This window comes from Nannobrachium achirus (assembly GCF_963921795.1).
Source record: "Nannobrachium achirus genome assembly, chromosome: 6".
Classification (NCBI taxonomy): domain Eukaryota; kingdom Metazoa; phylum Chordata; class Actinopteri; order Myctophiformes; family Myctophidae; genus Nannobrachium; species Nannobrachium achirus.
Genome location: NC_137815.1, coordinates 62,896,355 through 62,922,541, shown reverse-complemented (window position 1 = coordinate 62,922,541; position 26,187 = coordinate 62,896,355). Strand labels below are relative to the sequence as shown.

The following is a 26,187-nucleotide window of genomic DNA, read 5'->3' as shown; positions in this document are numbered from 1 at the left end:
AGTATTTTACACCGCCTCCTCTCCCCTCAAAAACCCAGTAACTCCCCCATCCCCCCTCTCCTCCTCATGCCCTCCCTCCATCGTTGGCCCTCCTGCTCACTCCTTCCCCATGCAGCAGTTGAAATTCTACACTAGTGTGCCTACGAGATCACCATGGAGACAGTTTCTTCCAGCGTCCATGGCTCCCCACAATCTCCTGTTGGTTCGCCTGGGCACGCACCTTCATGTGTGCAGTAACTTCAGATACTGGGCCAAAACCAGAAGAAGTATTTACTAGGCTACGCTATACTGTGCATAAATAAGTATATGTCATATGTGCATATCAATAGCATGAATCATGTTTTCGTAGCTGACATAACTCAACTGTGAAAGTGGCTGAGCTGAGTGTTGTTGCCTATGGTAGTACAGTGATGGGGTAATTCATTTTTTATTTTTTATTAATATTTGGCTACCTAACTAATACCAAACACTTCTGTTGTGACAAACAAATATATTTGGCCAGAAAAAGAAACCTATAAGTCTATTTCTATCAGCAAATAACATCAGGCAAAAGTAGCCTAAAGTAAGTGTGTGTGTGTGTGTGTGTGTGTGTGTGTGTGCGTGGGGGGGGGGGGGGGGGGGGGTGGGTCGGGGTGCTTGACACATACCGTAATAGTATGTTTGTTTGAGTACAATTGTACTAATAGGCATTGTGGCTGCAACTTGTTATTTGCATAGCTTCTACATTATTTATAAACATATATCCATGCTTTTTTTTTTTTTTGTATTTCTGTCCCCTAATAATATCCTCGCATGCTGCTCATATCACCTATGGGTATTCTTGTAGCCTACGTGTAGTTTATTTGCTCAACGAGCCATTTGGTTTCGTCGAGGACCCTGGTTGAATACAACGCCATTACCCAGAAGTCCAATCGCTCCGCTACCAGCTCGCTTCTTGCGACTTGCGCTTTGGGAGTGTTTCCCATTTAAACAAACACGGTCCTGCTGAAGATGGCGGAGAGTTTATAGAGGTGATAAAAGAAACTGGTCTACTCAATGAAAACATCGAAGCCGGTGAGTTTTCTGCTATTCGGTGGCGTTTTGTTGAACCCCCGAGTGCTTTGAACACTATTGTGTTTATTTGTTATTGCTGTGCATTTTTCCAGCGATCTGAGCGATGCAGTTTTGTGTCGCTCCGTTGCTGAACAGAGCTGTGTTTCCACCGCGACAACGAACCACTGACTAGTAGTGCCTATTTGTTGTGGAATGTTTGCGATTTGCTTTTATTGCAATAAGGTTCACTTTGATATCTGCCTGTTTAATGTGGCCTTCTTATACATCCTGGCGTTGGCTGTTGGTGGTTTAACATGTGTAAATATAGCTTATCCGCTTCAAAGTTAATTCGATAGATGGGTTTTATAGATCGGATGGGCTGCCATGGACGAGAAGATCACATAGGTGATCTCGTCTCATAAACCACGTTTACATTTTAACTTTGAGAACCCATGGGGTTCCCTATCTTCTCCTCACTGAAGATGTTTCTATTCACTTTTTCGTAGATTTGTTTCCCCTTGCTCTGCAGCACCAGCCAGTTGTTGTAGTGGCAGTGACCGCCGCGCGCACGACATTGTCGATGTGTTCAGTGGCAACATACGGTGACGGTCCGCCAGCTACAATGTAGCAGTTGTTATTTTGTCAAGTTTCCTGTGCAGAAATGTCAAGGTTTAATGTTACGTTGTTTGTGACTGACTGACTGACTGATGGCAACCCAACTTGAACTGGGCTGTTGTTGTTACCTGAATTGTAAATGGGCCACACTGATCACACTGGCTCTAGTCTGGACAGTCCACGTCGTTTGTTGCTTGGATGTAGCAGTTTAATGTGTTTATCTGTGATTGCAACGGTGGTTACACGTTCTTGCTTGTTTTGGCTGCTCTGGTGTGTGTGTGTGTGTGTGTGTGTGTGTGTGTGTGTGTGTGTGTGTGTGTGTGTGTGTGTGTGTGTGAGAGATAGTTAGAATGTATTTCACATGAAATACATGCAGCAGCTTTCAGGTAGGATTCCTACTCTTCACTATGTGCGTGCATGCTTGCTGAACAGTCACTTTCTGAAACGGCGAGAGAACATTCTTTGAGAGCTTGCTCATGTATAGACAGACAGCGAAGAGGCAGCTTAGTCATTTAAATGAAACGATTGAGGTCTAGGTGTGCTGTCGTTCTCTTTGCCCGGAGGCATCCTTGCCAATACTTGCAGGCATCTAACAGTAGTGCTGTACTTATTCCTGCCTATGATTTAGCTAAAACAGTCTAAAACGATGTAGCTATTTTGTATCTAGGCATTTGTGTCAGTGAGTCGGCTGTCTTCTCTCTGATATATTTGGACGTGTTTTAATATAAATGTAATATTTTACAACGCATGATGCCCGTGCCATTTCAATAACATAGTCTGGCATGGATTTGGGAATGGGTGCAGCAGCGACTGAGGAACATCAATCCCAAGGCGGGTAAATTTGTCTTTATTTTGGGTCTGATGGAATGTCATTACTCAAGCTTGTGTATGTGGTATTTTTGTAGGTGGCAGAACGACCACTGTGGGAACCCGTCCAATGAACTGCGTCTACTCATATTCTTGGCAAATGGAGCCCCCCCTCTCTCTCTCTCTCTGTCTGTCCCTTTATCTCCCCCTTTCATTCTCCCTCACACAGGGTGTCAGGCTGTGTTAACAATGAATCAATCTTTGAGGGGATTCTTTGACTGCAGATGGGGTGAAGAAGTGACTTGGATGCATGGCTTTTGGTCTTTGTCTGCCAGCCCCTATGCTCTCAATAATTCATTAACTTATCACTTTTTTTCTCATGGGATTTGAGAGAAGACTCCTTGGTGGCAGTTACTGGGGTCAGAGCAGACCACCTGATTGATAATTATCGGGTATTGGTTTCTGTGGTATTATTGATGACTTAACTGCACCGTTGGTTTGAATGTAAAATAGAACGTTGATTAAAATGTTTGTATTCAGTTGTGAGAAGATTGGTCTCGCATTTCAAAATCTGTCACACATTAATGTCTGACCAAACAATCTGGAGCAGTGGTTCCCAAACTTTTTAGCTCATAGAGAAATTAGACATTTGCCTGGGACCCAAACTAGTGAAAACAGCAGATCTACACAGCTCACAACGCGTTGCTTGCTTCGCGCTGCGTTGTGAGCTTGTAGATCGGCTATTTTCACTACTTCATTTCTTAGTTTTGTTGTATTTATTAATGAAATTGCTTAGAAAAAACATGGAAATCTTATCCTTTTGGGGAATGTTTTTTGAAAATGTTTTGAAATAATAATAAAAAAGATAACATGTAGGAAACGAAGGGACCCATAAAAATGGGTCCCGAGTCCCGACCTGCTGTTTGGGAAACAGTGATGGTAAACAAGGCCCTAGCATTTCTCTTTTAAATATGTGGAAAAAATCCTGGGTGTTAATCTGTGTACAAATGCAACCAAATGGACGCACAGGGGTCACCAATCTTTGTGTGGCAGAGAGGCCACTTTTTGATAACTGTCTACACTCTGTCTTTGTCGAGCTGCATTTTTTGCCCCATTGATGTCTGAATAGATGGCATTCTTTCAGTGTGTCGTCAGGGTCTGTGTGCGTGTTGTTGAGAGAGGGAGAGGGAGTGAGAGAGTGAGATAATAAGTTTCGTTTCGAGTTGGCTGCCAATGATCACGAGGTGTGTGTGTTTGTTTAATGTAACATTAATTGGTGGGCAGCGGATCGGTGGTTACGTGAGGAGTCCTGTAGACGCGGTGTGCTGAAAGGAAAGCCTGATTGTTTCCCTAATTGAAATATGAGTCCTCTCTGTCGTACCTTTCTGTCAGTGCTGCAGGACGAGAGGTGGGGGGTTGGTTGAATTGTAGTCTAAAACTAGAGTGACAGCTTGAAAACTGCAGTGTTTTTAGCCGTGTGTTTAAGAGTATTGTATCAAGCCATTCTTGTGCAAACTACAAAATGTATGAATACCTGTCACATGTCAGTATGTAAGTCCCTCTTTCTTGTACGTTTACTTTTATTCCCCTTTTATAACATTTCATAAAGTTGTTTTGAGCAGAGCAGACTGCACATCACATGCCATTGCCCATGGTACTAGTACTCAACAGGTAGGTTTAGTTTAGCTGCCCACTCCTAAAAGGCTAAATATAGAAGCCTTTGCTCAACAAGATGGTTGTTTCAACTGTTGAAATATATTCACTGCAACGTTGCCTCAACAAGTGAGAGAATAAAACGAGAGAGCCTGAATCTAGATTGTTTTTCACTATTTAGAGAAACCCAGCCAGCTGCATCGCTGTGGTCCAAGTCAGCCTGTGCAGTTTTGGAGTCTGGCTGTATTTGAAGTCACATCTCATTCATTCCCTCGCTCCCCTCTTCTTCAACTCTGAGGTAATACCCAAATGCTAGGCTAGTTGAGCCATATGTGAGCCATGCACACGTCTGAAAGCCAAACGGGCAGCCTGAAGCAATCATTGCACCCAATTCCAGTTTATAACCAGCAAGCCTTTGGAAAAGTTCACTCTTTGCAGTCACTGCTGATTGGATGAAGCCAGGGTTTATTAGGGAAGGGGGGTGCCAAGGGCTTTGTCCCCCCCCTCTCTCTGCCCTTCCTCTTTAACTTCAACTCCCCCTTTAACTTTCTCTCCCTCAGCTGAAGAATGCTCATAAAATGGGTTCACCTGAACAAGCCAACTGCAGGGTAGCTCCCTGTCCCGGTTTTGCTACCATTGTAAAATGTTAGCAAGACGGTGTTTGTGTTTTGTTTAGGGCCCCTTTTTATAAAGTTTGGGGAGGGCAGAAAGGGAGGGTGAAGGAAAAAAAAGTTTGGTTAGTGAGATAAATGTTGCCAGATGCTCTCTCTCTCTCTTTCTCTCTCTCGCTCTGGTCTGAAAAATAGGACAAGAGAAAACCTGTGTGCATGTCTTTTCTGGATGAACTTCTCAACTACTACGTTGGCCACCTTGCTTTCATTTTGCCCTCCCTTCCTGCCTACATTTTGCCCACCCTCTTCCTGCCCTGCGTTTGCCCTGCCTCCGCCCCCGTCAGCGCGGAGCAAAGTCGAGTCTTGAGTGACACAGAATTCCAGGTTCGAAGCGAGAGGCCCCTGCTATTCTGGGTCGAGGAGACAAGTGGGCTCCAGATTTACTACAGTGCGCCGTCAACACCGGCTAGGAACGTTTCAACTAATTTATGCTAGTAGTACCCCCCCCACCCTTCCAAACAATCTTATATATTTCTTAATTGAGTAACCCCCACCCCCCTAAACCGAATGAAGGGAAAAATGTTCCTCCTGACATTTACTTCTGTTGACTGTGCACTGTGACGTCACTCCTGTTCATGTGGTCTGTTGTTAAGGCAACGCTCCTAGCAAAGAGGCACTCATCTGATCCCTGTCATTGTCCCTATTAAAGAGCTGAGCTGACACTTGGGTTAACAATGATGTCGTATCATTCCAAACTTGATGTTGACGATGGTAGAGTTTAATTGCCACAACGTCACACCGCAAATAATAGCTGTCCAATACTAATGTCCAAAACGCCATTAGTATTGGGCAAGCAACTGCCTTTTTTTGGATTATTTCTCACCAGGCATGTACATATGCAGCATGCCCCCTCTTCAACGTGAAATATTAATGTCCCTAAGTCTCAGACAGCTTTGTCCATTTGACCACCCATGTGGTTTTATGAAAGCTAGATTTGAATTTTAAGATATTGGTTTAAGCAAGGAAGGTACATTTGAACGCTTGAACGTCCCAAAAGGGAAACGGTGACACGAGGAGTCCAGAGGGCACTTTTGTGTCAGCACTCAGCACACAAAACTTTGACATGTTCATGAATGCTGTTAACACAGATACACGGAAACAGGCATATTCATTCATATTAATGTTACAGTAGTAGTAGTATCCACTTCTGTGTTCCTCATGTCATGTTTCACAGTATACAGCAACAGGTGGAGGACAACATTTTGTCCATAAATGATACACAGGCCAAAATGGTGTTTAAAACAGTTGCATTAAGTTCCAGAGCAGGGTTGGGCAACTTAAATGGAGAGGGCCACTTTATTTCCACACTCACTCCAGAGTGCCACATTGCATATACTATTGGGCAGTTATCTCGTATTTTAACTTTCGTAAAATAATGCCCTACTCCATCATTCTACATTCATGTTCTACAAAAGTAGCAAAAATAGCCGATCTACAAGCTCAAAACTGCGACGTGTTTTGAGCTTGTAGATCAGCTATTTTTGCTATTTTTGGAATCCTGAAAAGTAACTTTTTCATTTCAAATGCATTTAGTTATAGGCCTACTTATGTTAACTTTATGAACTTAACACATATGGTGCCAACCCCGAGTTTCCCGAGTTTGTATTGGTACTAGTGCTGTGCCAACCCCGAGTTTCCCGAGTTTGGGCCGTTTTTGAAAAAAAAAAATCTTTTTTTTTTCAAAAATTTCTTTTTCAAAATTTTTTTTTGGACCTCCAGAAATGTATTAGGCATGATCGCGATCGCGAAATTGCATGTTTAACCCCCATACCAACCCATTCTTTCAAACATGGCAGCCATGTTTGTTTACATCTGAAGAAAACATAATGGCTGATAAATCATGAATGCCTGAACGGATTTCCAAGCGGAATTTTTTGTTTGAAAGCTGTGAACAGCATCTACACACGTGGTGCATCATCTAGGCATGGGCGTGCACTTTTTACACACTTGCACAATTACATGGAAGTCTATGGTAACCATGGCAACGCGAGACATTGAAGAGAAAAAATCATAGCAACATAAGTGTTAAATACATATACATTCAACATAAAAAGACAAATGTTTTAATACTTGTCATTAAGCTACTAATTCAGACTGTATTTAAAGCGGGTCATGTTTGCACGTTTGGAATTGGAACAGCTGAAATCAATAATGTATCAGTATTCCGGGCAGCATTAGTGAAGGTGGGGGCCAGCAGTTGCCCATGTATGTCCTAGAGGCTACATTTACTTCTTGGGCACACAGCATTATTTGCAATGTAAAAAATATTTAATTCTTGAAAATCTCAATAGTCCGACGTCCCATTAGTCCGATTTAGGGTTAGATTTAGGCATGGTTTTACTGAGGTTAGGTTAGCAACGCACCCTTATGCAATGACATGTTACTGAGTTGGTGGGGGCATCATTTTAGGGCTGGCCATCATTCATAATAGAGACTTCACAACATCTCAATGATGACAACATGGACACCTATCAGCAGGAGCAAAGTCTAGTGGCTACTTATTTCCCCTAAACTGTAAACATGCTTATGGCTGTCACTCACAATTATTTCGTCCAGTATGTTTGAACGCTCACTTCTTTCCATGCAGTTGAACACACTGACTCAAGGAAGCAAGCAAGGATAAGTTTCATCCTCTCTGGACAATGTTGGAAGGAACTCCTGTCATAAGACCATTAGCTTTCACCTTATTGTAGGCGTTGATATTATTGTCACAGAGGTTGCAGCCACTTGCTGATTTATCAATCAGTAAAATGTCAAATGATTATATTTTCAATGTATGAATAATAAGATCAACATTCTGTAGACAGTTATGCTACTAGCCCTGCATCCTGCGTCCCTGTCGCATACTTTTAAATAAAGGACACATTAAACTAAGCATCACTGCATCCCCAGGATGCATACAACTCTATCCTTCCTGCTATCAGTCATTTCACTGCACCAGCTAAGCTGCATGTGGTGGAGTCTCTACAGCTGTGCGTTATGGCATTATTGATGAGATGATTGAGATCGTCTTGTAACTACATACAAGTAGCTATTTGTTTAAATTAAAGTCCTTTTTGATGTTTTCACCGTTGATACTTAATGCGTGTGTCGTCGCGGGACCCATAAAATAATTCTGGGACCCATTTGAATGACCACCTGTGGGTCCCGGGACCCATTGCATTGAAAACCTAGCAACATCACTGTGTACAACCATTTTTTTCTTTTAGTTCTCCAAACAATTTGTTCCTGATAGTAACTGTTGATGAGCAGAGAACTGCAGTTTTTGCGATGTTTTGATGATCCTAATGAGCCAGATGACTGAGTGCTGCCACGCTGCTAGTGTGAGTAAGGAAAATGCCATCTGGTGTGGCAACATTTCTGGAAGTTGGAGGGCAATAAATTACCTGTTGACAGGCAACAACACTGTGGAATACATGTGTGTTCACGTATGTATAGATTCATCATTAATTCATCAATTCTCAAATTTGCTTATCGAGCCACCCCTAATTGGCAGGTATAAAACTAGAAGCAGTGCTCTTCTGAGCACAGGTCTCCGCCAGGTCAGGTATGTTATTGTGGCCTCCCGGTGAAAGGGTGACATGTCTTCATCGGCCTTTCAGGGTGATCGGACGCTGCATGCATGATTTGAGGCATTTTGTTCCAAAAATTAGTTTTGCTAAAGTTGACAGACCAATCCTGCAAACTTTGGAAGCCAAAGTTAGCCAATTAGGATGGAATATGGAATATCGGACAGATCTGTCTTGATCACATGACTATAGAGATACTGTGTACGGATTTGCGTGATTTTCTATCATGCAAATTATAGTTATATCAGTTATATCAAAAATGTTTTACATAAGTCGGCCTACTGGTGGCGCTATAAAAGGCAGATGTGAAAAATGCAGGGCAAAGGTTTTTCCTTGGGGAAGTGTGCATACAGAGTTTGACACTGATCGATGGAGTTATAGGTAAAAAAAAGAAGTGGCATTGCTTCTTCTGCCTAGTCACTAGTGGGAATGTGTGTGCACGATTTCACCAAAATTGCACTCTGCATGCATGATTTGAGGCATTTTGTTCAAAACGGAGCAATCCTGCAAACTTTGGAAGCCAATCTTAGCCATTCAGGATGGAATATGGAAAATCGGACAAAGCCATGTCGATCACATGACTGTAGACATACTGTCTACCGATTTGCGTGATTTTGGACAAAATCTGTAGGAGTACTGTGCAAAGTTTTCCAAAAATGGGCCTCATGGTGGTGCTAGAACAGGCCCATGTGAAAATATTGGGGCAGAGCTTCTGAATTGGCATCCAGGGAGAGTGTGTACACAGTGTGGCCGCGACCGGGCCATCGGCGCCAGAGATTAGCGGGTAACAGACGGACGGATGGGCGCACGATGGACACGCGGACGGACAGAAAGGGTGCAAAACATAGTCTCCCCGTGCCTTCGGCCTGGCGGAGACAAAAAATAATATGAACGCCTGAACGACCCCCTCCTATCTTTTTTCTCCCCTGGATGTAAGCCAGGGTTCCCCAATTAGTTTTCCCCAAGGGCCGAATTATGTCTAGGGTACCAAGCCGAGGGCCACAACATTGCAGGGGGCGACGGCGGCGTTCCCACTACTCCAGCGACTGCGACAGTTCAGATATCGTCGATGTCGGGTGAAAATGTTGTATGTCCAAAACCATTCGCCTCGCGGTGCGAGGCGTTGTGTGCTTGTAGATCTGCTGTTTTCACTACTTTAGTGAGACGGCCTTGTATGATTTGCGAAAGAACGTGCAAATTTGGAGATACGAGATTTCCACCCGACAACGACGATATACTAGTGTTGTTGCTGCTCTTATACCACTATTATTACTGGTGTTGGTGTGGGCCAGACAGTAGCCCCCCGCGGGCCGCAAATGACCCGCGGGCCGCCTATTGGGGAACCCTGATGTAAGCTGTTGGTGACCTGAACATGGTCAGCTCCTACCACAGCGCCTGCAGGCCTTCTCTTGGTGCTTTGTTGTGCGAGGGACTTGATTAGCCGTGCACGCTTAATCAACCAGCAGATGGAGCAGAGCACAGCGCCGCAGAGACGTAAACAAACCCACAGTTGGATTATGGCTGAGGACGTGTGTGCGCATGTGTCCAGTCAGACCGAGTGACTCTGATTTGATTCTGAAAACGATTCCTGAGCGTTAGGCCGCCTGCCTAGCATGCTACCCTCCCCCTCCTCCCTTCTCTCTCTCTCTCTCTCTGTCTTCCACCGTTGTTGGCTTTCGGTCTGTCTTGTCTTTCAACACTTGGTCTTTGTGACCCCTGTATCCAGCTTGTCCTCATAAGTCATTTAAACACGCTTTTAATAGTGTTAACCTGAATCTGGGCGGCATGTGTTGGAAAGGATACATTATACATATAAGGCCCTGCGGGTAGAATAGAGGGAACCCGTCTTAAGAATGATTTGAAGTGATATGGATATTTTTTATGATTTGATTTTTTTTCTTCTGAGTTTGCTCGTGGAGTAAACATTTAATGTGTTTAACCTGTAAAAAAAAAAAGCTTGTTTCACTGTGCAAAAATAAATAATAAAAGAATCTTTGACAAGCTTTAAGGTTTTGACGGATCGAATGAATGCTTTTCCGTATTTCCCTCTTTTGTAATACGAAGAGCACCGACTAGGGTATATTTACACAGACTTGTTATGTTTCATTTCAATGCTTGATTATAGCGTGTAAGTATCGGCAGTGCTTTCGTACGGCTCCACCATACCTCGCTCCTGGAATCTCTTTCACCTAAGTTCTGTCAACAAGTGAAACTGGCCAGCGTGGGGGGAAAAAAGGAAAAAGAGTAGAAGGGGAAAATGGAGAGGAGGAGGAGGAGGGAGGGATCTAGTTGTGAAACTGGCGTCAGACCCTCCTTTTGAGTGGAATTCTTCACAGGGGTCAGAGTTCAGAACCGCCGCAGCGTGGCGCTGCGATTGGCTGAGGAAAGGTGAAACAAAAACCACAGTAAACTTTTGACCCCAGCGCAGGAGCTTGGCAGGAACGCCCAGCCCCTGCTCTGGCTGGGTGGAACAGAGCCTGCTCTCTTCCTGTGTTTACTCCGCCAATCCAGCAGGGAGGAGAGAGGGAGGGAGGGAGGGAGGAGGGAGAGGGACCGAGCAGGGAGGGCGGGAGCGAAGGGAGAGAAAGAGCAAGCAAGAGAGGGAAAATCATTGCAAGAGAGTTGCGTTGCATTCTGAAAATGAATAGTGGCCTTTTATTTGTGACACAGTTGAAGCATTGCACACAGAGATGGTTATTACTGTAGTACTTTGAACCTTTGGGCATTTATCCATGATGTTATGAGGTGTATTTAGGGCTGTCACGATTATGACATTTTACATAACTGCGATTAACGGTTTAATTGTGTTTTTGTCGTTGACAATTACATTTCTGTTTGGCTTGTAGGCTTTGAAGTAGCACATGGCAATCATGACACATAACTTAAAATATACAAATGGTAAATGGTAAATGGTGCATTTATATAGCGCTTTTAATCCAAAGCGCTTTACATAGATTGTGCATTACATTCACCCATTCACACACACATTCATACACCGGTGGCGGAGGAAGCCATGCAAGGCACCAACCTACTCACCAGAGGCAATTAGGGGTTCAGAGTCTTGCCCAAGGACCCTTCGACATTATCTCAGGGGGAGCCCGGATTCGAACTGGGAACCCTTCGGGATTTATACCCTTCGTGCTCTAATACCAGTTTCTCTACCCCTGAGCTATGCCGCCCCTAGCTCAGGGGAAATTACTGACATATTTGACAATTTTATACTTAAAAAAGAACATTGATAGTGGAAATGGCTGATCTACAAGCTCACAACGTTTCGCGATGCGACGCGTTGTGAGCTTGTGAGCTATTTCCACTACTTTTTGAAAGTGTTTGAAACTATTAACATTTCTCAACATGGAAACGATTATGCAAAATAATCGTGATTACCTCAAATAATTGCGATTAGACGATTATGTAATAATTGTGACAGCCCTACTTTTATTTGTGACACAGTTGAAGCATGCGCACAAAGATGGTTACTGTAGTCTTTGAACCTTTGTAACATTTATCCATGATGTTACGAGGTGTATTCTATTTTCAATACCTGAAAGTGATATCTCAATGGCTGGCATCCACGTCAAATTGACCATGCTTAGATTAGATTGGCTTTCTTCTCCACTGCCTCTGCAGATAGAAGATGTGTGTTTGTTATCAGACTGGGCAGCATGGGAGGCTGATGATCAGGCCTGGCTGGCGCTCTGACTTGCCAGATAAAAGGCTGTTTAGCCATTGATTAATGAACTAATTTCCATAATATTAGCCGTGTGAGATCACACAGCCTCTCACAATGGGTTTGGTCACCGCCTCAGTGTTCTGTGGAAGACGCCGTGTTTATCGGGATGGTCAAATCATATCTGCAAAGCTCCCACATTAACGCACATAGCGCTTCTAGTGGATGAAGGCATCACTGGAAGGGACGTGCGGCTTTATGCAGCTCTGTGTGTGTGTGCGTGTAGGTGAGTCTGTATGCGTGCCTGCTCGATTCCTGTCCTGCCCCTCTTGGCTCTTTGTCTGTATTAATGATGGATCGTGGTGGAAGATGCATGCAGGACACACACACACACACACACACACACAGAGGAATCTGTCATCTCTTTGTCTGCACCTTCATTTATTTTCCCTGGTTTTTCTGCACTCTGCAGTTTGTGTGAGAAAAATGGGGAGATGCACACACAGCGTGTGTGTGTGTGTGCGTGTGCGTGCGTATATGTGTGCACATTGGGTGGATTTTTAAGGGGTGGGGGATGTTTTCTTGAGGAAAAGGCAATGCTCTGAGAGCATTTTCCCCGCTGCTTTGAACTACCTTCTCTCCCTCACCACCTTCATCCATATGTAGGCTGTGTGTGTAGGGAGCCATACTGGTACAACACATTTGTTTTTATCTAGACAAATGTTTGTTGTGTGTGAGAGAAGGAGTGTTTTTAAGGAACCTCTCAGTAAATTAAACAACCCATTCAAAAATAATTTCACATTAAGTGGCCGTGGACATGAATAGGACCTTTAATTCATGTCCTATTCCCCTTATTTATTTTGGCATGTTATGCTATATTTTCAGATAGGAATGTGCAGAGAGAGGAGAGACATGCACGAAAAGATGGGAGTCTGATTCAAAGTTAACCTGGCCTGGGTCAGTCCCTGTTCTCACAAGGAGCACATGTACTAGCATGGCCACCAGGCACCCTTCTAGTCTTAGAAAGAAAAAGAAAAGTCCTTTATAATGGTAAATGCATAGTTATAAAATCCTGTTTAATGGTTTCTGTCTTTACGTTTCTGAATGGTCAGCATGACTTCATCCTACTATCCTACTATAAAATGAACATTTCTCTCCCCTGTGGGCTGACCAATCCATCTGAACTTGCTCACATGCATTGACCATTGGCACACGCAGGAAGTCGGGATGTCGATATTTCTACTTTTCCCCAATTTACGACAAATCAGCAGATGTGTGACGTGACTCAGCAGCTGTAATGCACATTTACACTTGGGGTGTATACAATAAACGGTCTTTGTTTTTGTCAATCATTTCCATCAGTGTAAGCGACAGCAGCATTAAGCAGTGTATCAATAAAGTGTTGATCTAGTAGCTGCACTGAGGCCTTCATAACACATCAAATTGAATCTCTCAATTATCTCACACTAGACCTTACCCGTTTGAAGATATGTGCTCTAACTGTGAGATTGGTGTGTGTTAGACTTCAGTCCGCACGTCACCACCCCCTGTTGGTGGGTGGTTTGTAGTGGAAAAGCATTTACTGACTGACTGACTGACTGACTGACCTACTGACTGACCCGCAAAATTATAGTATAGATATCGTCGCTGTCGGGCTGGGAAAAAAAACAAAAGTTTTAAGAAATAGTGGAAATAGCAGATCAACAAGCTCACGTCACGTTGTGCTTGTAGTTGGGCTTCTTTAATCTGACTATTTATTTTTTATTTTTTGATGTTTATGGTTTTTAAACAATGTATAATAAAGACAAGACATACTTTACATAATCTTTAGACATACTTTACACAAAAAAAAGACCAGGTGACAAACAGGAACCAATAAAATAGTAAATTGAAAATATATATTTCTTTTTAAACACGAAGGGTATATTAAACGGCATCAAAAAAAGTGCATACAGGGGCCACGGAGGTGCATTCGCCTCACAGCTAGAAGGTCCAGGGTTTGATTCCTGCTGGGGTCGTGTTCTCTCCTCTGCGTCATCAGTGCCCACACCTTAGATGGGGTTGGCGAAAGGGCCTTTCTGTGTGGCGTTTGCATGTTCTCCCTGTGTCCCCTAGGGTAGGTACCCTCACACAAACATGCAGTAATCCTGGCCCGATGGAAGGGAAAGGAACTGGTTGGAATAACGTGTTCCTTTAGTCGTATGACTGTAGGAGGCAGAACATATAGATCTCCAAGACCATAACATGTCCCTCCGCGCCACGTTATAGGGCTTGCAAGAGCAAAAGCGAGACCTGGCCTGAACCCTGTGACTGGTAGCGTTTATTTCTGCCGTTTCAGTTTGATATGAAACAAACCCGCTCCTGTCCGCACCCATTGACTTTTCAATGGACGGACAGACAGTATGAAAAGTGTGTCTGTGTGTGCGCGTGTGTATGTGTTGTTTGTGTGTGTGTCTGTGAGAGGGAGAGATGGAGAGAGAAAGAGGGAGAGATCTGTCACTCAGATACGGGTCAGACTCAGAACAGCGGCTGTCGCCACCAAGTTCCCGTTTCTTGTGTCCGAACAGTGGCTGTCTTTTCTCTTGTCCCCGCTAATGTTCCATATCAGCAGCAATCCAGAAAAATATCAAACAATTTTTAAAATAGTCGGGCTGGCCCCGATCGTCCTGCGAGCAACTCTGCAGTGTTGGATCTTTGAACACTCACACTAGACGACATTAATGACCGGGAATTGGCCCCGTTTCAGACGCAGACAGCCCGATACTCGGGAGGGTCGTTGAATGCCCCGATTATTGGCTAGTGTGCGGCCAGAAAAGTAACTAAAGTTTATATAGGGAGTTAAAATTAAATGGCCCAAATAGGCGACAATATAACAATACAATCTGCACATCAAAAGAACTTGCATTCAAACATAAAAAGGTGGCCTAAAACAGACAATATCACACACAAATGGTCCATTTGCTTCCATTTGTATACTTTCAGAGTTAAATTAACATTGAACAATATAAATGCGGCGAGCGAGGACATCCTGACGATCCAAGCCGCTCTGCTCGGGGACGCCTACCACATGTTTGAACTTTGAAGCACGGACAGACAGCTGCTGCAGCAGAAGAAGTGTGCAACGTGAAATGTTTACCATGATAAACAACTATCATTGTTTAGTGTCTGTGATTATTTGTGACCATAGGATCTGTATCATGCATGTCAAAGCTCTTACTAGCCGGAAAAAACGAAAATGAAACTGTGGCGATCATTTTTGCAAGTCGCTGGTCAGTGGTGTAATCAATGTATACTAAGTACATTTACTCAAGTATGTACTTAAGTACAATTTTGAGGTATTTTTACTTTACTGGAGTATGCCAATACTTTTACTTAGGCTGATCTACAAGCGCACATTCCGCACAACAACGGGGTTGCATCGCGAGCTTATGTATTTTCAAACATTTTGGTACTTTTACTTTTGGTACTTTTTCCACCACTGTCACTGTTTGCAGGCTATTGTTGCAGGAATTTGTGTGCCCCGGTCTTAAACCATTTCTGTTTGTCTGGTAACTAAAACTTATTGTCTTGTCTACAATATGTTTACAATATGCTTTCTGCAAAACCTGTAAAAACCTACCTATTCCTAGATTCCAGAGGTCCCCTGCAAACTCAATGATGGTTAGGATTAGGAAGGAACCAAATGGACACTTACTAAGTCCTTAATTCCGAGGGTAAACAAATGTAAGTGTCCATTTGGTTACATTTACACTCAGATTTAAATTAACATGGCCATTTTAACAGTGTGAAATCTAAACTGACAGATTTGGGTCCCAGAGATTAGAATCCTATCAAATGGGGGTCTGTGGCCTAATGTTTCATATCGAAGTCCATTATTTATTCTGCATTTCAGCTAAATCTTATCGTCCGATAAGATTTTGTCCACATTTCCATGCTGTATTGATGTGGTGCCATAGGAGCGATAACAGGCAAACGTTGATCAAAATAACGTATTCTATATTCTCTAATTCTGTAGACGTCTTGTAAACTAAGTAAAGCAGATGTTTAACAATAATTTTACTCTTGAGAGAGTAAAATGAAACCAACTGGACCCGTAAGAGTCCATTTGGTTTCATTTTACACTCAAGAGTTATAGATCTATAAGGGTTACCAACTCTCCATCATTTAGCTGGGGACCACCTGGAACCCCCTCAATGACCACTGGTGGTCCCCGGACCACTGGTGGTCCCCGGACCACTGGCCTAATGCATATCCAATTGGTGGCTCTTGAAATGGATAAAGGTTGAGAATCACTGCTCTATAATCTTCTCTCCCGCACTGCGTCACCATGGTTGGTTGTTGAAAGGTGTGCTTTACGCCAACACAAGCAGTCTCCCCATGGGAATTTAATAGTGACTGACTGTAAACTGTAGCTTTTGTTCACTGAGGCTCAGGCATTTATTTCACATGAAAGGCTGTGTCTTGAGCTTCTGGGATGGTGAAAAGAGCAGAAGAATTGGGCGAAATGGAAATTGTGTTCGTGTGTACATTTGACATTCTGACTTTTCTGTGATCTGTCTGTAATCTATGTTTTTGATGTTAACCAAATTGACCAGTTGAGTTCAGTTTATAGGCCTGATTTTGGTTTTTAGATTTGATTGCATATTCACATAAAAGTAATATTGATGAGTCCACTCCGCACATCAGAAATGGGCATTGAGAGTGAGACCCAGGTCTCAACATTTACAACGTTCTGTCACTCAGACGTGTGTGTGCTGTGTGTGTGTATGTATGCGCGTGTGTGAGGGGGCTGGAATTTCAGAGCTGCCAGCACGCTTCAGAATGGATAATGGAGGCTTTCTTACACTTTTTACTGCTCAACTTTTTAGAAGTCTGCACATGTACACACATGCTTGGCATATGTCCTCCTCCCCACTAGAAAAAAAAGAGAAAAAAACCTGTGTCCCATTGTGCATCGGCCATCTCCGTCTCACCCATTATTCCTCCCAGGCCCAGCTCTCGGTCCCGCTTGTTCATCAGAATCATGTGCGGGTCTGGAGTGAAAACAGCCATCAGGCACCACTGTCTGCAACAATGGCTGTCCGCTCCAACTTTGGCTTTGATATAACGCAGGTTATAATGGCTCTCAAGCGAAGACAATGTCGAGACTCGGGCCCAGGGGCGTCACAAGGGGGGGAAAGTGGGACTGAGTTACTACGGCCCAAGGTTGTGGGGCCTTAATTATTTTATACTTTAGCTTATTGAAAAATAGCAGAAATACAAGCTCACAGTTTGTAGATCTGCTATTTTTGAAAAGTTGTGAAAATGTGTGCAAACCTTTGAATATATGTATTTTTTAAGCAAACATTTGTAATTCAAATTTTGCTTCTGGGAGGTTCTTGGAACTAAATATTTTGAGATTGCGGGGTCCATGGCCAAATACATATCATTTTGGAGGTCCTTCACATGAAAACGTTTGAGCACCACTGACACACACACAAAAAAAGAAAAACGATTCTTCAAAAATAGTAGATATACTGTACAAGCTCGCAGCGCAGCACTTGGCGCCACGCTGTGAGCTTGTATATCTGCTATTTCTCAATAGTTAAAGAACAAAATATTGCGTAATAATGCGTTCCCAGTCTAAATTGGTTAAACCCCCTCCCCCCTATGAAGAATATTCATGGGGGGCCCCGCAGTGAATCCTTGTACCCAGGGCCCCAGAATTTGGTGTGACACCCCTGCTCGGGTCTGGCATGATCACTTGATGTACCAGTGCTGTCGGGACGGGGGATGGTGTTTTCCTCTGGTGTTTCAGTCCGAGTGTATCAAAGGGTGCGTTCGGAAATGCGCACCGGGTGTGTGCTTAGTGTAGTGAGTGCCTAAACCTAACCCTAATCCTAACCCTAACCTCAGTAAAACTATGCCTAACCCTAACCCTAACCCCAACCTTAACCTCAGTAAAACTATGCCTAAACCTAACCATAACCCCTAACCACAAACGGGGCGCATTTACGAACGCACCATTTGATACACTCGGACTGAATCACCAGCAGAAAACACTCTCTCGTCGGGACGGCTCTTTGAAGAAAAACAGGAAGTCATTCTGTCCTCTTGTTTCCTCTTTGCACTTGATGTTCTAAACTCCAGCAGAACCTTTTGTTGCTTTTATTGCTGTGTGTGTGTGTGTGTGTGTGTGTGTGTGTGTGTGTGTGTGTGTGTGTGTGTGTGTGTGTGTGTGTGTGTGTGTGTGTGTGTGTGTGTGTGTGTGTGTGTGTGTGTGTGTGTGTGTGTGTGTGTGTGTGTGTGTGTGTGTGTGTGTGTGTGTGTGTGTGTGTGTGTGTGTGTGTGTGTGTGTGTGTGTGTGCTCGTATTCATGGCCCACCCCTAATTGTCTCCAGTAGCCTTAAAGTACGTTTTTTTTAATGATCTTTATCTACCCCTCTTGCATTAGAAAAAGGGCACTATGCATCTTATATGTTTGAGGTGTGTGTGTGATCTTTGTTTTGGGTGGGCCTGTGTTTGTTGTCGGGCCTGTGGGTCGCCGTCTCAGGGAGCTCAGATTGCAGGCTTTATTTCAGGCTCGGCTGGAATGTCCTCACTATTCTGGTCCTGACTGAGTGACAGGGTTGCCAGATTTGTCCGAGAGAAATGAGCGAACCAGGCCTATGAAAACAAGCCAAGAATAAGCGACTATAGGCCACATGAGCACTTTAAACCTATTATGCAGTGGACTGTTTGAAAATATTTTCAATGTAATTTTCAAACTTTTTATTATTTTTCATTATACATATATATATGTTACAGTATGTTCAAGAAACCAGTAAAAGTTGTCAAGGAGCACTCGTTTTGACGTTCACCACACACTAATCACCACCAGATGGCGACGTCAGCCACTGCTCTGCCATTCACCAGAGTGTATATAAGAGAGTTACGTCACGCTTTGAACTCGCCGCAGACCGGAAGTGTTTACTCTTTATTTACTAGCCTAGCCTAGCCTAGCCTAGCCTAGCCTAGCCTAGCCATTAGCTCCATTGTAGTCACTTGGACAGGGCGTTTAACGTGCGCTTGCCCAGGCCTTACGGCCTGGGCATAAATATAACGATTGCATTCACCACGGCTTCGTAACTCGCGCGGCGCTCCGCCGGCCGCGCGGCCCTGGCCCGCTCTTCGCGGCCACTCGCGCCTGCGGCGCTCGGGGGCGAAGAGCAGGACCAAGGTCCGCTGGCCTTCGCGCCGCTTGGGGCTTCGTGGACCCAGGGGGGCCTCGTAACTCGTTTGGGCTTCGTGGATACAGGGGGGCTTCGGTAGCCGCTCGCAGTGTCGTGGACAATAGAGCGGCGCACCGCCTGGATTACGTTGTTGTGGCGACCGCTTGCTCCGCCCCGTGCCGCACCACGAGTGCTCCGCGTCTCGAATGTGCTGTTTCTCTAATATACTATGACATATATACATACATACCGGTACATTTAATGTTGTTTAAACCAATAGTTGGTTTAAACAACATTAGGAAACAAGCCCACACAACCAACTACATTTTACAAACGAGCCCGAAAACCCCCAACTGCCAATAATTTACAGAAAACCACACCTAGAGTCGCTTATAATGAGCGGACATGGCAACAGTGGTGAGTGAGCGACACTGCTGCAGCTCTGGGACGCAACCCAGCACACACGGCCCGGCCCCTCCCCTTTCTCTCTAATAACACCTCCCTTTATTCCAGCAGATCTGCATTGACTCCTCTTCTTCACCTCCTCTTCCCCGTCCTGTACCTCTCCAGCTCTGCTCTGCATTCATTCCACCTCGTTTATTAGCCCATTTAGGCCTAGGATTATTAACTATTGAAAAACAGCAGATATACAAGCTCACAGCGCGCGCTGCAAGCTTGTAGATCTGCTATTTTTGAAAAATGGTGAAAATTCGAATTTTCACCCGATTCTATAAGTGTCTTTTGAATCCTTCTAAGACCTATGTTTCTATGTCAGCAATCTGGCCAGCCATCGTCAAAGAAAAGGTCCTTTTCCCTTAACTGGAGCTCAGTTAGTCTGTTCTTGAGAGACTACTATGTCAGTGGTTCTCAAACCTTTTCATGTGAAGGACCCCCAAAATGATATTTATTTGGCCACAGACCCCCATCTCAAAATATCTAGTTCCAGGGACCACCCAGAAGCAAAATTTGAGTTACAAACGTTCGCTTTGAAAATACACATATATATATATATATATATATATATATATATATATATATATATATATATATATATATATATATATATATATATATATATATGTGTGTATATATATATGTATATAAGAGTTGCACACATTTTCACAACTTTTTCAAAAATAGCAGATCTAGAAGCTCGCAGCGCGGCACTCGGTGCCGCGCTGTGAGCTTGTATATCTGCTATTTTTCACTGGTTAAAGCATTCAATAAATTTAGGCCTAAATGGGTTAATTTCTTGAACTGCTTTCAACCTGGTGTCCCTATTTTGGGCAAGTCATTACAGGCAAAAAAACCTGTAAAACAACAACAAGCAAACAAACAGTGAAAATGGCACATCTACAAACTCACAATATGTCAGACTCAGGACTTTGTGGGATATATTGGCTATGTTTGAAGTAGTAGGGCTTCAGTGGTGTGCAATAGAGTGCAATATCCATTGGCAATAGCCAGCAAGGCATTGGAAATTAATGAGTCTTGTGTGCCACCAAAGTGTCCAGAAACTGTGTTTGTGTGTGTGCGCGCTGCGCGCTTCCATCCTGTGTGTGTCACCTCGCTTTTGGTTGACTGATCCAGTGTAGAGCACGTTGAGCACGTTGTAACCATGTTGTCTCACTTGACTTTTATTTGTCTGAAGGACGAATTGTGGATTCCTCTGCCATTGATGGCATGAGGCACGCTGTGTCCGTTTAATTATTCAGCTGCAGCTTTAGCTCGGTTGCAGGGGCCTCTGGTGTGATCTGTGTGGAGGAAAATCTCTCTCACTCTCACACACACACGCACGCGCGCACACACGCACGCACGCACGCACGCACGCACGCACGCACGCACACACACACATACACACACAATTGTCATGTAGGAAGGCATAACTTCATATGTGTGTGTTCACACACACTGCCTTGAGATGACTTGTGACATCCGACATCCGATAAATTGCATGCGAGGCTGTATACTCACTTTCGGCAACCACCCTTTCCAGGGCTCGTACAGCTCCAATCAAAAATCAGGTGTCATTAGCAACTATCAGATTTGACAAAAATCTGTTTAAATGATGGAAAATCCACATTTTTAAAACCCTTTCCAGGGCTCGTACAGCTCCAAAAAAAATCAGGTGTCATTATTAACTATCAGATTTGACGAAAATCTGTTTAAATGATGGAAAATCCACATTTTTAAAAGTAGCATGGTCCAGCCTCCAAGGGGAGTCCACGAGCACAAACCCACACACACACACACACACAAATCTAAGAAAATGTCACTTATGACATCCGACCCTAAAAATCACACCAGAGCACCATGGGAGTAAAATACCTTGATTTAAACAAAGAAAACTTGTGGCATCCAAATTTTGGGTGTCACAAGTCAAACGGATGTCACAAGTTGAGTGGGCTAACGCACATTGGGTGTCACAAGTTATGGCAGGGCAGAGCACATCTATACTATAATTTTGCGAATGTCTGACTGAGTGAGTGAGTGAGTGAGTGTCTGTCTGTCTCAGCGTTTCTCCTCAGTGGCTGGAGCAATTGATCTGAAATCGCATCACCATTAGCATATGAACACACCTGACATAACTGTGAAGCCCGTTTGTCACTTTCACAAATCGTATGCTGTATATTAGCATTTTTATGGTGTATCTATTATCTATTCTGCATCTAGCATGAGGCACATCTATTCTGCATCTAGCTTGAGGCAAAATGTTTAACCAGCTCTGTGTGTGTGTGTGTGTGTGTGTGTGTGTGTGCAGGCAGGCGGGTGGGTGGGCGGGCGGGCTGGGGGGGGGGAACAGTATCTCTGTAGCCATTAAACGAAACGGGTTTCTTACATTGATGCTCCTACATCATGCAAGCACCAGTTAAAGTTACTTTCCATCCCTCATATACTGTGTGCACAGTGCACATCCCATAACCCACACACTGCACATCATTTTGGAGCTCATATCTTTGAACGGGTAAGGGCTAGTCATGTATAATACTATAAATGTGCAAAATCTCTGTATGTGCGTGAGGTGTAAAGTATGTCGGATCAGTGGTTGTCTAGAAGCGTCCATCAGACCAATATGGTCATATATGGGCGTCTCGCCATATGTAGGCAATACTGGGCAGATGCAGAGATCTCCACATATTGGCATAAAAGGGACAGACAGACAGGCGGGTACAATTGCTACTCTGACAATGGGTAAAACGGTTATATGGGTTGTTTGACTGGGGTGGGCATACATTTACATATTTCCCAACTTCCCAAGTCGATACGTGCGGCAAGTTTGAAGTTGATCAGCGGGACCGTTTTCGTATCTCAAAAAACTGCACTGCCAATCGATTTCAAACTTGGTACACATATCGCCAAGGGAGTGGGGCGCCTGGCGTGAAGTCAGTCGGATCGGCGGTTGCCCAGAACTGCCAGTCTGGTCGATATTCGCCTAACCTTGTTGAGCATGCAATCCCAACTTGCATCGTTCCTAACAACATGTCACATCGTGATACATCTATTCATATCAGATTTAAAGCTAACGGCGACACTGCAGTACGACATGCATAATTTATGCACTGTCGAGTAGATGATCTACAAGTTCACAACGCATTGGGTGCCACACATTGTGAGCTTGTAGATTGTCTATGTTCGGTGCATGACATGGCCATTCTATGAAGTATCAATCAGACTTGTTTGAATTACCCTATAGTCAATAATCTATCTATACATTCGCAGAATCTGTGTGTGTCTGTCATGGGCATAACTTGGGGACCGTCCAACCGATTTACCTCAAACTTGGTATGTGTCTATAGAGATGCTCCGTTTGCGATTTTTGGGGCAGATACCGATCAACTGGAATCGGTATCTGCCAATACCGATATTCCCGATGACAGCATCATATCCATAAATTCTTCTATTTATTGTGTTACTGTAGCAGCATTTATATATTTAATGATTCTTCTTACAAAACATTGACATTGTATAATAAGTATAACAATTAGGAGATTGCTGGCTGTGGTCCTTTAGTATCCAATCCAACTTTTAGGAGTTGAAGCTGAGGTTACATTCAGTCCCACAGATAGATATTGTGAAAATAACTGATCTAGCTTGTAGATCGGCAAAGCCGAAACCGATCAAAGCCGATAGAGGCATTATCGGCCGATCACGAATAACTCACCGATCAATCGGCTCATCTCTAGTGTCCTATATGACCCGGGGGTGTGAAGTGCAGAATTCTCTGACCGAATGTGGTCGGACCGACAATTCCCAAGAACAACAATTGTCTGTATACAGTATGTCTATCATCAAGTTGGTAGAGGTCCCAGAGAATTTGCCGTGTGTTTGGGGGTGCGGGCAATCCGGGCATGAGCTCCCCTGAATGGCCAATCCAACCCGTCAGCTTCGCTGATTTGCTGAGCTACTTTGCATCATGTTTGTGCTGTGTCACCAGTATAAGTGATTGCGTGTACAAGCTAAATTTGCTGATGTGAATACACAACATCAGCAGTTCTTGACGACATCAGGGATCCCTGCATATCCATATTCAGCCCATTGGGCATCTGGTTGTGGACGCTGCACTGTGAACTGAGAAAAGGTGCAACTGGGTTCTGACAAGTATAATGGGTTTTGCAAAAATGTACATTCCCTCTCAACTTGCTCTACTGACCTGCATGGTTCCAGAGTAGACCAGTGCCCACAGCCAGGTACCGCACTGGATACTCTAACAACGGTTACAGCAAGTACTCAAGGGGTATTGCATAACCGGTTGGGGCATGCATTCCCAACTTCTGGAACTTCCAGAAGACTGGAACTTGGTTCCAGACTTACATGGTCCAAGAGTAGTGCTGTGTAGAGAATGAAGGCTGCCCCAAATTAAATACTGAAGTCTTCAGTATTATACATGCATATGGTGGAGTGTTTACTTTATACCAGTTATTGTCTGGTTACTGTTATTGTCTATAATGTACAGAAGTCAGATTATTGATACTATTATTACAGATTTCTTTTTTTTATTCTACTGTTAGAATGACGATGGGTTTGTGGTCCACCTACGTTTTTAGATTACTATGCCTATGCTAAATGCCTAAATTGTAATTGTCAATATATATATATATATATATATATATATATGTCAAGGACCTCCTAAATTGATGGGATTTGCCACAGACCCCCATTTGAGAAGATGTTGTGCCATACATACTCACAACGCAAAACGACCAGGGTTCAAATAGGGGGTAGATGAGGAAAGTTACATAGTGCAGCTGTTCCTCGTTTTGTTGGGGATCCCCCCCCAAAAAACCCTGGGGTTTTCTGTACCCCACATTGAGAACCAGTGGTTATATAGTTTTCCTAGAATTAGATTACAAATAAAATTGCTATATAACACCTTGCTTACAATATAGCAATATATTGAAACATGACCCTGGCCTATATCATGATGTATATCATATCACCAGGTTCTTGCCAATACACAGCCGTAGTGGTTGTTGTTATAACTTAGTAGTACTAGCAAGATGGCTGTGAGGCCAGTGCAGAACGAAAGACCCCAACTTTGAGGTCAGGACATGACTGTGTTTGAATCAAACCACTGTCATATCATAAAGCACCTACATTTTCCTTCCATCGCTGTATTAGCAGTGTTTTTAGATGGCGGGTCAGAGATTTTCTGAACTGCCTATGGGTCACCTAGCAGATTGATTAGAACCCCTATTCTAGAGAGGCATAAACATGTATTGTAGTGAATAACTTGTCATGACAATCAGCTAAGCCAGGGGGCTTCAATGTTTTCAGGCCAAGGACCCCTCAGCTGAGAGAGAGATGAAGCAGGGACCCCCACAACCCTTTCATAGATTCCATAGTTTCATTGTTGACAGCACGATCATCAGTGTATTTTGGATTCATGCTAATGTGTGTTTTCAGATATTTAACCACTTGAACCATCACTACTTATTAAACTTGACCTTTCACTCTGTACTTAGTCTGCTCCTTTTTCCCCTCTACACCAAACCTCTTTGCTGAAAATAGCCGATCTACAAGCTCACATTGTGAGCTTGTAGATCTGCTATTTTTGTCTAAGGTTCTCAGAATATGGACTTTAGGATTCAAGTGGTTAATTTAAAAGAGAAAAAAAGGTTTCTGTCACACAAAGATTTGAAGGACCCGCTGTAATAACTCTGAGGACCCACTAGGGGTCCCGGACCCCCTGTTGAAGCCCCCTGAGCTAAGCAATAGTGGAAATGCTCCGGTACCTTAACGGCAACCGTACACGGTGTGTGTGCAGGAAGCAGAGAGACAGTGAGCAGGCAACATGAACAGAATATGTAAATGGGGTGAATGATGATGGGTGGCCACATTTCCAGGAAGGGGAAGTGATGATGACGCAGTGGGACAGGCTGAAGGAGGACGCAAACAGGATGCTATCTGCTGTCGCTTCCTGTGCAACTTTAGAAATCACTTTTTATTCCCATTAATTTCTCTGGCAGGGGTTCCCAAATGTTTTTTGTCTCAGGGCACCCCATGAATAATTTGTTATCCAAGGCACCCCTAGATTATCATTTTCACTCCCAGCACCTTATATTTATAGCCTCGCAAAACGCCTCGCATCGCGAGGCGTTTTGTGCTTGTAGATCGGCTGTAGATCTGTAGATCGGCTGTAGATCGACTAGTTTTGTGCGACAGTCTTGTTTGATGAAGCAGGGCTTTGCTTTACCAAAAGATTTCACATTTGAAACTTGGAGATACGAGGTTTATGCCCGACAGTGACGATATTTTAGTGATTTTAAAGTGTCCAAATAAATTCCATATATCATCAAATTACCTCGCGTCACGGCACCCCAGGGTGCCCCGTCACCCACTTTGAAAACCCCTGTTCTATGGTGACCACAAAATGGAAGAGGAAAATGTTTTCTTTTTTTCTTTTTTTGCAGGAAGTGTAGCAGTGTCATCATCATTAAGATGTTTTTTTTACATATATATTATTCATTCATGTAATGTTT

At 43.7% G+C, this 26,187-nt stretch overlaps 1 protein-coding gene across 4 annotated transcripts in view; it reads left to right on the top strand.

Annotated features, from left to right (window-relative positions):
* The first annotated feature begins 978 nt into the window (after positions 1 to 978).
* ncoa3 (nuclear receptor coactivator 3) overlaps positions 979 to 26,187 on the top strand; it is a 63,469-nt gene continuing 38,260 nt past the window's right edge. For all 4 annotated transcript variants that reach the window (XM_080727417.1, XM_080727415.1, XM_080727416.1 and 1 more), the window contains exon 1: positions 979 to 1,053. The gene's annotated coding sequence lies outside the window, so the exon portion shown is untranslated. The remainder of the gene's footprint in view (positions 1,054 to 26,187) is intronic.